The sequence below is a fragment of the Ictidomys tridecemlineatus genome, chromosome 12, assembly GCF_052094955.1.
Source record: "Ictidomys tridecemlineatus isolate mIctTri1 chromosome 12, mIctTri1.hap1, whole genome shotgun sequence".
In the NCBI taxonomy this organism is placed as follows: Eukaryota; Metazoa; Chordata; class Mammalia; order Rodentia; family Sciuridae; genus Ictidomys; species Ictidomys tridecemlineatus.
In genome coordinates, this window is record NC_135488.1 from 60,587,319 (window position 1) to 60,599,730 (window position 12,412).

Sequence of the window (12,412 nt, forward strand, 5' to 3'; positions counted from 1 at the left end):
AAGGAACAACATAAATGGACATTAGAGGAGATGGTAGAAATCAAAAGAAGACTAATCTAAAAGGGAAAACATGAATGAACGTAATAGATACTCTCAGAAAGAATACTGAATTAAAAAAAAATGAAACACATGATGAAAAATATTCCAGAGACCTGGTAAATAGGAAAAGCAAGAAAGCCAGGCAAATCCTACAAAGGAGAATGCAAATACACATAGGAATTTAATATGTCATAGAGGTTACATTTCAAATCTGTGGGTCAGATAATTTAACAAATTGTGATACATACATTTTGGGGTTAAATATCTCTGGAAGTTTCCAAAATGAGGGAAAAGGTGATGACTCCTGTGGGAAGAGTGGTGAAGATGGTGACTGGCAATTTTGAGGGAATGGGTGAAAGTTGTTGGGGCTGCTGGATCCTGCAGCTGTTGGCAGGTTTCTCTTTGTGCATGCGCACTGTGCTTGCATTGGGTGGAGATGGAAGCCAAGGAGTGATGTTTTTCTTGTGGGCTTCCGTTCATGGCAATGGTCGCTGAAGACAGCGCTTACCAGAATCAATGGAAGAGGACCTGACAGGCTTCTCAGTTCAGTATTTAACCCCCTTTCAAGTGTGATCTCTCTCCTTCACCCTCTACCCCAACATCTCTATGCTGTGCTCTGAAAACCAGGTTGGCTGCCTGCAGGGGGCCGTTGCCAACACTGAGGACTTGAGGACACAAGCCTCAGATTGAGGCCTTGCTTCTCAACCATTAGTAAATTGTCAGAGTGATACTGGCCTTGTGTGTGAAGGTTTATTCAAGTAGTGCCTCTCTGCTGCCCTGGTGCATGGGTGTTGAGTCAATGGTGATTTATTCCAGGCCATGTTCTGGGTGGGCCCCACGCTGCTGAGTTCACTTGGCCAAGTCCCAGGTTATCAGCTTCCCTCAGGGTAACTGTGAACCCTCTACCACCGCTGGTAGATTTCCCGTGTTTTGTATTCACCTTTCCCAGCTAGGATCTTAAGTGACCCAAACCTGGTGGAGATGTGCCCTGAATCTTCTTTTGTAAAATGCCTTTCAGGTAGACCAAAAACTAGGCCATTCTCCATGAGAGGTTTTTATTGGATTTTTGCATTTCTTCTGGTCAACCTGAACCCGTCTCCTATCATTTTCAACTTGCTTGACATTTTATCATTTTATCCCTAGTTTCAAACATTGTGTTACTGGTCAGCCATTTTGCCAATTCCTGATTCTTCCAGTAAACCCATACCAATCTCTTCTTTTTGCCTTCCTAGTGCTGGAATACATGCCTTCCTCTTTCCCCCATTCCTAGCCTTTACTTCTATTATCCTGGCCAAATTTGAGTTCCTTTCTTCTCATGCAGGCTGTGATCCCCACCACTACCAAAATAGACCACACTTAACAGCCATTCAAACTGAAAATTCCTGTTTATTATCTATTAATCAATTCCATTACATTTCTTTATTCAGTTTTATTAAGTTTGAAAAGTATATTGGAATGAGTACATATTCATATGTCTATGAGGACAAATGTTTGATAGCCAAGTGCTAACACAAGGCCTCTTTATTATCTATTAACCAATTCTATGGAGTTTCTTTATTCAATTTGACTAAACTTTAAAAATATATTAGAATGAATTCATTTGTATCTTTGTATCTACATATTTATAAAATTTGTATCTACACATGTGGAAAACTATGTGATGCCCAAGCAGTACCAGAAAGCATCTTTATTACTTATCTCTCAAAGAATACTATTACATTTCTTTATTCAAGTATACTAAGTCTTAAACATGTATAAGTGAACACTTTTGTATCTATGTACCTCTCTGTATATATATGTGGAAAACTATTTGGTATTCAAATGGCAATATAAAGCCTCTTTATTACTTACCCTCTTATCAATACTATAGCATTTCTTTATTAAACTATATTACCTTTTCAACTCTGAAAAAATTTTCATCTATCTATCTATGTGTATATGAGAAGAGTATTTGGAACCCATGTAGGACCCAAAGGCCTCTTTATTTTCTAACAATGGTACCAGAAGGCCTCTTTATTATGTATTAGTGAATTATATTACATTTATTTGTATAAGTTTATTAAACGTTGAAAGCATCTGAGAATAAATGTGTATCACTCTATCTATATACATGTGGAAAACTATTTGGTCCCTAAGTGGCACCACTGATCTTAGCAGCTCTTACATTATGTAGCCATAGTAGCGAGAAAACTCCATCTCTCTTTCCCTCTCAAGGAAACCCTGCACTCTCCCCAAAGCAGTGTACTTGGCAGCATTCTCACGCTCTTGTTGAGCCTTCTTCTTCATGGCTTCCCGCTCTGGCCTCTGGTGTCTGGTGATGGGAGTTGATACTACTTGCCCAGGAACATTAGGTTTCCTCCATGGAATTGGTTGTAAGGCAAAGTCTTGGAGGAGATATTGGTTTTGAGGCTTGGGTGGTTGTGACTGGGGCTGGGTCCCAACCCTGGGAACGGGTTGCCAATGAAGAGAAGTACAAGATGATGTTTTGTAGGGTGCAGGCCCAGAAGCAGCAGACCGAGGGGCACTAGGCTGGGTAGAAGCACTCACACCTGACTGAATGGCATGAGTCAAAACGGGGTGAGCTGGCTTGGCAGGACGCATCCAAGATGGGTTGGCAGTAGCTGGTTGGGATGTGTTGACTGCCATGGGTTGAGCTGAGCTAGCAGGGCCAGGCTGGGCAGGGTAAGACCCAGTGGGTCTCCGTGAGGCCAGAGACTGTGGCCTCCTATTGATTGCTGGTCGAGGTGGAGGTTTCTCCTGGGTCAGAAAAGGCAAAGGTACCAATTTTACCTTCCCAGGTGGTGGAGGCTCATCAATGGATGGAGCAGGACCCTCTCCTTCAGCACCGATATCTGGATTCTGGGCTTTGACTTGTGATTTCTCAGGACCCTTAACCACCAGCCATGGTTTCATAGCTGGGCATGTACGGTTGTCTTGGGTACTGCCTGAGTTTCCCAGGGCCCGGGAGGAAGAGAGCCCAGTTTTCTTATCATTCTTCTTCCCCAGTGCGTGGAAAACCTGCACCGACTCCAACATGTGCATGCCGAGACAGCTCCGAGGCTTTTTAAAGGACTCTTGGCAAAGCTCAGGTTGGTTCCTCTTCCGCTTTAGTTTGGGCACCGTTGGCTTGTCTTCTGCCTCGACTTTGTTGCCTGGCTGCTTCCTCTCCTCGGCTTTCTTGGAGTCGTTTGCTCTGGGTCTCTTGGTCTTTTCTTGCTTATGGCCCTTAGCCTTGCTGTTCCTGCTGGATGCAGCTTTCTGAGCTTTGCTCTTACAGTGCTTGGCCGTGTGCACATTGGCCCTATTGCTGTCTGCATCCCTGTGAGCAACTTCTCCTCCTAATGCACACTCTAGGTCCCTTAGCTGCATTTTGGCCTGAGGAGTTCCATGAGGAGACTCTGAGGCTTTATGTTTTCTGTTCCTCACTGGATCACTAGGACCCATTAAGGCACTTGTGATTTCCTGCCCCTGGCTTTTTCTGTTATTGCAGATGTATGAGAATTCTGGAGGCTGTGGCAGACAAAATGTCTGACTTGGAGGTTGCAATCCCAAGGAAGCCTCCATCCCTAGGGAAGTTTCCATCCCTGCAAAGGAATCAAGGACGATGGTAAGTAGGATGCTCCCCCTTCCCAGCTCCACACCTTTCAGGGGAACCACCAACTGTGGAGAAAGCATTTCTATTAGCTCTTTTTAAGGACCACTGACAGATATCTGTTAAGAGTTGCATATTAGTTACAGGTGATCCCTTGAAGTGTTACTTTTGGGCTGGTTCATCACCATGGCAGCATGGGTTTCCGGTAGAGCACTTGTCTCCTCTGTGGGAAACCCAGAAAAACTCTTTCATGAAGTCTCTCGCTCTCATATAGGGGCCTCTCAATTCTCTCCACTCTCCCCAGAATGTAAGAACACTTAACACCATGACCTAGGAGAGGGTGGAGCTGATGCTCATGAGATCAATGTGAATGGTCGGGGGTTTTGGACTCCTGCTTTGGACAGCATCTCTACATACAGAGGTTAAATCCTGCAGTCAATTAAGGGACAATTAAACTGTCACACCCTGATATGTGTTGATGTATTTTTCTAAACCAAAGTAAAATTAGGGAAATGTATTTATAGTGTGGTTGTGTAGCTGGACTGAGTGCAAAAATAGTGAACAGCCGCTTCCTTCCGTGTGCTCCTAGAGGTCTCTTAAATGCATGGGTGGCCATTACGCTGTGCTGCATGCTTGTCTTACAGAGTCTGAAAATGGGGACTGCTGAACAAGATTGTGGTTAAAATCTCAGCACTTGAATTCTAGGGATGTGTGGACCCACAGTTACCAGCTGAAAACTGGACCCTCCTTTCGAATGGTAATCTCATTCCTTCCCCTTTTTGCTGTTTGTACTCACCTTGAAAATGTGTTTTTTCTATGCTTTGAGTGGACACAGAGTAGTAGGTCACAGGTGTAGGGACTGATGGTAGGACATTTGTGGGCTGAACTTCCTTCAGCACTGTCACCATTTCTGGTTGAGGGGCAGTGGCACTACTTCCTGCATATGGCACAGAGCCATAGGATTGCAGGCAGGGGTCATGTTCTCCAGAGAGCAGAGTCCCCAGAGAGTTTTGATCATAGTAGTAGACCTGGCTTCCTTCTTGGTGGGGTAGTGAGAGGCAATGTCCTTGATTTGGAATCTGAGGTAGTGTCACCTGGACGAGCCTACCAGATAGTAGTGGATACCCAGGGATCATGACATTGGCTTTGGAAGTTTTGTCATACTGGAATGTCATAGATAGGGAAGAATCTGCTGTATTCTGGTCAGTGACAGTCATATTAAAGTCCCTGAGTGAGGATGAGCTCTTTTCAGCACTTCCTGGGATATACCACTCAGAAATACTTGGATAGGGGGCAGGTGCCATGGGAGTCTGGTGCTGGCCAGTAACTCCAGACACCATGGCTGTGCTAGCATGTTGATAAAGGTAGGCACTGCCCATGAGTGGCTGGAAGGAGGTGCCACAGGTTGAGGGCAGTAACCATGCTGAAGTGGCAGCTGGAGCAGAGGCTCTGGAGAAGTTGCAGACACTTCCTGTCAGGGAAGCTGCATTGGTCACCACAGGAAGAGACAGCTGCAGAGAATCAGCATTTCCATGTAAAGAAGAATTTTGGAAAAGTTCTGTAGGAAGAAGAGGGTGGTGAAAATATTGATGAGACAGGCAGATTCTTACAATATTTGAGGAACAATATCATCTTAATGTTGTAGTAATCAGGAAGGCCCTCATTCCAATAATCATTGAGAGACCCCAAGTCACTCCATTTAGGATGGCTGCAAGCACTCTTCTGATTCCCTGCCTTTTCTCTCAAATTGGGCACAGAAGTCCCAAGTGGTCTGCTTCACACTTTGTTCTCTAAAAGCATCCTTCTACCTGTCCTACCTTTCCTTTGAGCCTGCCCTAGTATTGACTCATGAATTTGCCCTAGAACTGAAGCATTTTCAAACTCAGAGGAAACCCCAACCTTACCAGTTAGCAAATGAGTACACCAAGGGTCAGGGAAGTGAGATTGACTTGTTCAAAATCAGCAACAGATTATGGAAAGTTTCTCCCTGGCCAGGACTCTTGTTGCAAAGAGCAGAAATCTGGAGATTGAGAAATTTGTTTTCCCCTGTTCATAGAAAATCGTACTGCTATCACCACAGTGATCTTTAGTATCTCCTTTTGTTTTTCCAGGTCACGTGATATTTCCTAGAGTTCAGGTTTACCATCCAAATGATAATTTAAGCGTCAATCTTTGCCCTCTTTCAGCCTAACTGCTGATCCTACATGAAAATGACTACCTGAAATTCAGTTTCTCAAGGAATGCTTCTTGAAAGAAATTGAAAGTTTCTGAGCTTCAGGTTACTCATCTTTAGTGTGGTTATAACAATAACAATAGTGATAATTCATCCATAAATAAAAGCGTCATATTACATAAGATTCATGTGAGGGCTGAGGTTATGGCTCAGCATTAGGGGGCTAACGTTAGGGTTAGCACATGTGAGGCCCTGGGTTCAATCCTCAGCACCACGTAAAAATAAATAAAATAAAAGTATTGTCTTGAACTACAACTGATAAATAGATATTACAAAAAGTTTCCTTTGGAGGGAGTTACAGTATGTTCTGGAAAGATAGAAGCAAAAGTCAAAAACAGCTCAGAACTAAAAGGAATGACTACATAATAATGAACATATCGATATGAGCAAAAGTGAATGTATATCAAATTTGCTAAGAAATGACTTCTGTTATCATGCATACAATATTATGAAAGTGAATGTTTCTCTTTGATTTTAGTGAATATTGTTAATCAAAACAAAGCTCATAATTGAAGGTGAGTTTGAATGCATTCTCAAGCAGTACATATAGACAGAGAAACTATACTAAAAATGTGTGTAATTGTAAGTAAAGTGAACACAAATTTGAAGTAAAGTGAACAGAAATTGAAGTAAAGTAAAGAACAGATGGGTAGCCACGTGGAGAAGGGAAAACTAAAGCTAAAACCCTGGATGAATCTGGGCATGCTGTGCTGGGCCTCTGGTCCCAGCACTCGGGAGCCTGAGGCAGTGGGATTGCAGGAAACCAGGAATTGATAGCCACTGTGGGCAATTCAGGAAGATCCTATCTGAGAAAACAAATAAAATATCCTGGAGATATAGCTTGTGTAGCATGCTTGCCTAGCATGCATGAGACCCTGTGTTCAATCCTCAGAACTGGAGAGAAGAGAAGAAAAGAAGAAAGAAAGAATGAATGAGAGGAAGGAAGGGAGGCATAAGGACCAAGGCAGGGAGGGAAGGAGAGAGAAATGGAGGGAGTGAGGGAAAGAAGAAGGGAATGAGGAAAAAAGGAAGGACGAAAGAAATTTTGTACATACTAGAGAAAAAAACAATAAGTGTAAAGTCATTATTGTTCTTGTTTCTCTTCCTCTAGGGATTACCAACACCAAATAAAAGGCATTAATTCCACTAGGTAGATATTTCAATTGATATAAATACATTTTCTGATAATCCTTTTGGTTATTAAAAAAACAGAAAAAATGCTTTAACAAAATCATAGAAGCCTAGTTTATTATCACATTTAGAGAAAAGTCTTGTTTCTAAAGTCTGAGAAAACCATCACAGTATAATAAAATAACAAATTTAAAACAATTTTTGTCTTTTCTTCTGACATTTTCTTCTCCCTTTTATATTAATACACCCCAGCCCCAAACAATTATTTGAAATGTAGACAAAACAAAAAGTCTTCACATAATTATTTAAATAAACTCGGAATTAGAGATGGGAGCTTGAATTTTTATTCTTATATAGTTCTTTCTTTTGGTTCTTAAATTTAGAAATCATCAATGACTATTTCTATATTGTCTTTTTAGGAAAAGAAAACGTTGTAAAGATGGAAAACAGCTTCACCTTGACAGCTTATATCACAGAAAGGAATGTGTCCTTCTGATGCAGGTTTGGACAAAACATTTTTTAGATATCCCTGTAGTTTAAAAATCAGAACAAAATAGGACATGGAAAATGCCATTTCCCCATCTCTGTCTAGAACCACTTTGCTTGGCATGTTTGGAGGAAGAATCATTTCTAAAACATACTTCTAACATGTTCATGTTCAAACTGTCAACATCATCTGTGTTGAAAGAGGTCATAGAAAAAGTGTAACAGCCAAGTGTGACTTTTCGGATAACCTGCTTACCCCAGTGATACCCTAGGTGAAGTCTTAGTTTCCTTGCTGTTCTGTTAAGCTAAACATTCTCTAAACCAGCCTCTGGGACGATTCACTCTATGCTGTCTGTTGGTTTAAATAAGATCTTTGCTTTTCTTCCACATCCATCTTAACCAACCTCTTTTTCATCGAGAACATCATTCTCTTCATCTCTATAATTCTAACATTTTCTTCTCCTTTATTTTTATATTTTCTTCCTCCACCGAGTTCCTGTTACCGTGTGCTTAAACAGTCACAAACTTGCTTTCCCAAGAACATCTGCCTCCTTCCAGCCCTGTCCTCGTGCTCCTCTCTCCCTATTTCTTTTTTCACCTAGGTGAAACAGAAAACTCCCAAATATGTGAATGTCCCTTTTATGAACAGCACTAAATTTGAAATACTGAAGTGGAAATCTTGGTGAAGGGAAACTGTTACAGAGGAAACCTCTTGGTTTCCACCCTGCCTAGGTTTTGTCTCTTTCAGTTGAAACAATACAACCATGAAATCTGATTTCATTCTCTATAAACATGCCCCTCAAGATGCAAGAAAAGTAAGGGACCAGAACATGGGCAATCTGTTATCCTCATGTAGCAAATCAGGAAACAGATTTTGTGAGAGAGTCAGATAGTCCAGTTCTATACCTAGTACATGTCAAATTCCAAATGAAATTAGGTGTCCAGATTTCTAGTTCCATCCTTTCCCCTATTATTCTAAGCCCTTTTGACTCCATTAGTAAATTGAGGCAGGTCAAAGTCTAATGAAAAACTTTAAAAAGTTTCTTTACTCACCTGACATGGTCAGAGAAGAGGTCACATCAATTGTAGATACAAAGGATGAGGAGATCACCCCAGAGGATGTGTGGGTGGCTGAGGCTAGAGAATGCATGTTTCCCAGTATGGGGTTCACTGGTCACTGTTTACTGGCCACTCTAATGACTGGTTACTGGTCACTGGTCACTTGCGATGATTCAAATTTGTTTACAACTACATGGCAAGCCTAAGATTCTAGCAGGTGGCAGTAGGTTTGGTGGGAGAATGATGTCACAAACCTGGCCGTTTAAAGGTATGAAGTAGCCAATAGAGTGGTCAGACTCCGAAGGAGAAGGTGGGATTGGGTGGGGGAAATGACAAGAGAGTTGATTGGGTGGAGAAAGTGACAGGAAAGTTATAATAGAAACTCAATGGCTCAGTTCTGGTAGGTGAGCCCTGCAGGAGGGACATAATGGGCTGACCCCATGGCTCCCCTCCCCCAGGCTCTTGTGTTAGGGATATCATCTCTGTGTTCCTCTTAAATGTTCATTAAAATATTATGAATATGTTATAAATTATGCTTCACAGTATAAGAGGTAATAGTGATACGTTACTCTATTAACATATGCCGTTAATATCCCTGGAGATGGAAGACATCTAGTTTGAGCAAGTATAGTGGTTGTGGAACCACAGAAGTTGATTTGATTAGTGAAGTTCCTGCAGTATTCAAGGATTCAGAAAGGGGTTAAAAAGTTGTTTTTTTCCCCCCTAGTTGTAGATGGACCCAATACTTTGATTTTATTAATGGGTCAAGCCCAGTGCCTCATGCGTGCTAGGCGAACATTCTACCACTGAGCCACAATCCCAGCCCTAGGGGGAAGTTCCTTGAGTGCATTTTCTGGGGAATGATGTGGCCCAAGATTCTCTTTAGTTTCTCCTTGATTGATCCCTGCTTTCTTTGGCCTGGGCTGGGCCAGTTTAGACTGGTAACTCTCTTCTGCTCTCCTTCCCCCATCCCTCTTCATTGTAGACATTTTTTCATGGACAAGCCTTGAGTCTGCATTCTTGTACACATTGATATTACTTTATCTTAACTAGCAGAAGCAGGGGTCTTTTTTTCTGTGAGTTGATTCTTTGAAAAATGAACTCTGAGCAATAGCAGAAACTCTAGAGAGGTGGAAGACTTAGTTGACTGTAAAATTTCCCTCTCTGGATTTTTGTTGTGCTCCTTTAACTTATAATTTCTTGAGGACAGCTCCTTGGTCATGTAGACTTTCTGCCATCAGCCTCTTTCATATGTGAGAGGCACTGAGGATCCTTTCTCTCTTCTTATGTAAGAGGATCCAGTGTGGCAGTTACTGTGACTTCCTCCCCCATGCAAACAGCCACTATAGAATCTTGGGCTTCTCACATTCTTTGTCTTGCATGTTTGGGTGGAAGGCCAGGAGAAAAGTTAGAACATTAAGAGAACATAACAAAGTATGGATAACAAAGAAAAGAGAGGTTAACATGGACTTTTAAATTTTAACTTTTTGTTAGAAACAAGTTAACTCATTGAGGTCTCATTTTGTCTTAATCAAAGAGGCAATTAATTTTTTTATTTTATTATTATTATTATTATTATTATTATTTTTTGCTGGGGGGACGGGTCCTTGGAATTTAAACCAGGGACACTTTCCCATTACCTCACATCCCCAGCCCTTTTTATTTTTCTTTAGAGACAGGGTCTCACTATGTTGCTTAGGGCCTGATGGATTTGTGTAGACATTCAAAGAGAGGCTTGTGGAAAAAGCATTGTGGTTATGCTGTGCACCCAAGGAAGAGGTGTGTCTGTTCAGCCCAACTTCATCTAAATTGCTTTTGCCTTTGATCCCCTGGAGAGTGTTAGTTTCACCACTTTCTCTTGTAATGCGATAAAGTCAGTCAGGACTGAATTGGTAATAATATATATATGAGTACTGAGCTGGTTTGGGGGAGTACAACTATGGGATTTAATCATTTTCCTTGGTGGTAACCTTTTTTTGTGTGTGTGTGTGTGTGGTGGTGGTGGGGGTTTACCAGGGATTGAACTCTACCACTGAGCCACATCACCATCCCTATTTTATGTTTTATTAGAGACCTGGTCTCACTGAGTTGCTTAGCACCTTGCCATTGCTGATGTGTGCTTTGAACTTGCAATCTTCCTGCCTCAGTCTCCCAAGCTGCTGGGATTATAGGCATGTGTCACCCCACCCAGAAATGTGTTAAGTTGTTTTTTTTTAAAAATATTCTGTTAGTTGTCAATGGACCTTTATTTAATTTTTGGACTTCCTTAGAGACAGTGAGTAGATAGTGTGATTCACAACGTCAAGAATCCACAGGAGTAGTTGTCCTCATTTCCATATCAGAGGATTTGTCGCTGATATACAGGAATGCATTTGATTTATGCGTGTTGATTTTATACCCTGACACTTTGCTGAATTCATTTATTAGCTCTAATAGTTTCTTTGTAGACTCTTTTGGGTCTGTTAGGTATATAATCATGTCATTAGCAAATAGTGATAATTTAAGTTCTTCTTTTCCTATTTTTATGCCTTTAATTTCTTTCGTCTGTCTAATTGCTCTGGCCAGTGTTTCGAGAACTATGTTGAACAGAAGTGGTGAGAGAGGGCATCCCTGTCTTGTTCCAGATCTTAGAGGGAATGCCTTCAATTCTTTGATATAAGGGGAGTAACTAAGGACAGAGTAGGGACGAAGAGCAGGAGAAGAAGATTAACATTAAATAGGGATGAGAGGGGGGAGGGAAATGGAGAGAGAAGGGAATCTGCAGGGAAAGGGAAGGTGATCCTCAGGGTTTTATAAAATTACATACAAGAGGAAGTAAGGGGTAAGGAAGAAGTACACAAGTGGAATAAATGTTTTACAGTAGAGGAGGTCGAGAGAGAAGAGGGGAGGGGAGGGGAGGGGTGGGGGGATAGTAGATGATAGATAGAGAGCAGAATTCATCAGACACTAGAATGGCAATGTGTAAATCAATGGAAATGTAACTGATGTAACCAATGTGATTCAGCAATCTGTATACGGGGTAATAATGGAAGTTCATAACCATTCTGAATCAAATTGTGAAACATGATATATTAAGAAAGATGTAATGTTTTGAAAGACCAACAGTAAAAAAATTAAGAGTTAAAAAAAAAAAAAGAATCCACAGGAAGTCAAGCGCATATATAGAAAAAATTGCTCATAAATAAAGGTAAATATTGCATTTACAGGCCTATTTTTCCCATCTCTTACACTGCTAATTATGGAATATAATTTTTTTTTTTGCTGGTTGTGTGTGGGATAATTTTTAGCCAAGAGGGATTGTGAAATGTTTGGTCGTATAAAGATATGGCTCAGACAGAGTATGTCAACTTTTTCAGGGTATATATATTTTTATTTTTATCTCAGTTGCATACCTCAGATAGCTTACTTCTATAATACTGGCATGTAATGTGAGACTAAGAACATACAGTGAGTATGTGTAAGCCAGATCATTTCTTATGTTCTCTTAGAAATCAAGGGTATCCCCAGCTACTATAGGTTAAGGAGATGGAGATGATGGATGCAGACCTGATGAATTCAGCAAAGCCTTTATTCACCTATGGAGTCAGGCATCAGATGGGCAGACTTTCTGGTCAGAAATGGCTGCTGGTCTGAGTTTATATAGGTTACACACTGGGAGGTAACTTACCCATTGAAGACTTTAACGGGACGTGGGCATTCAGGAAAAAGGTTGCAAAAACTAGAAATTTGTTTTTATTGGCAGTGTTTTCATAGGGCAAAAATGGAGGGTGCATTGTCCCATCCCTGAGAATGGATATATTGGGAAAGGACCAATTCTTGCCCTTTTCCAGGGATGTCTTGTCACTGAGTGATGTTTGCTTCCTTCCCAGGGA

General features: G+C 41.2%; 1 pseudogene; it reads right to left on the reverse strand.

Annotated features, from left to right (window-relative positions):
* Window positions 1-2,199: 2,199 nt before the first annotated feature.
* Window positions 2,200-8,631, reverse strand: LOC144368957 (uncharacterized protein C2orf78 pseudogene; annotated as a pseudogene).
* Between the last annotated feature and the right edge of the window lie 3,781 nt (window positions 8,632-12,412).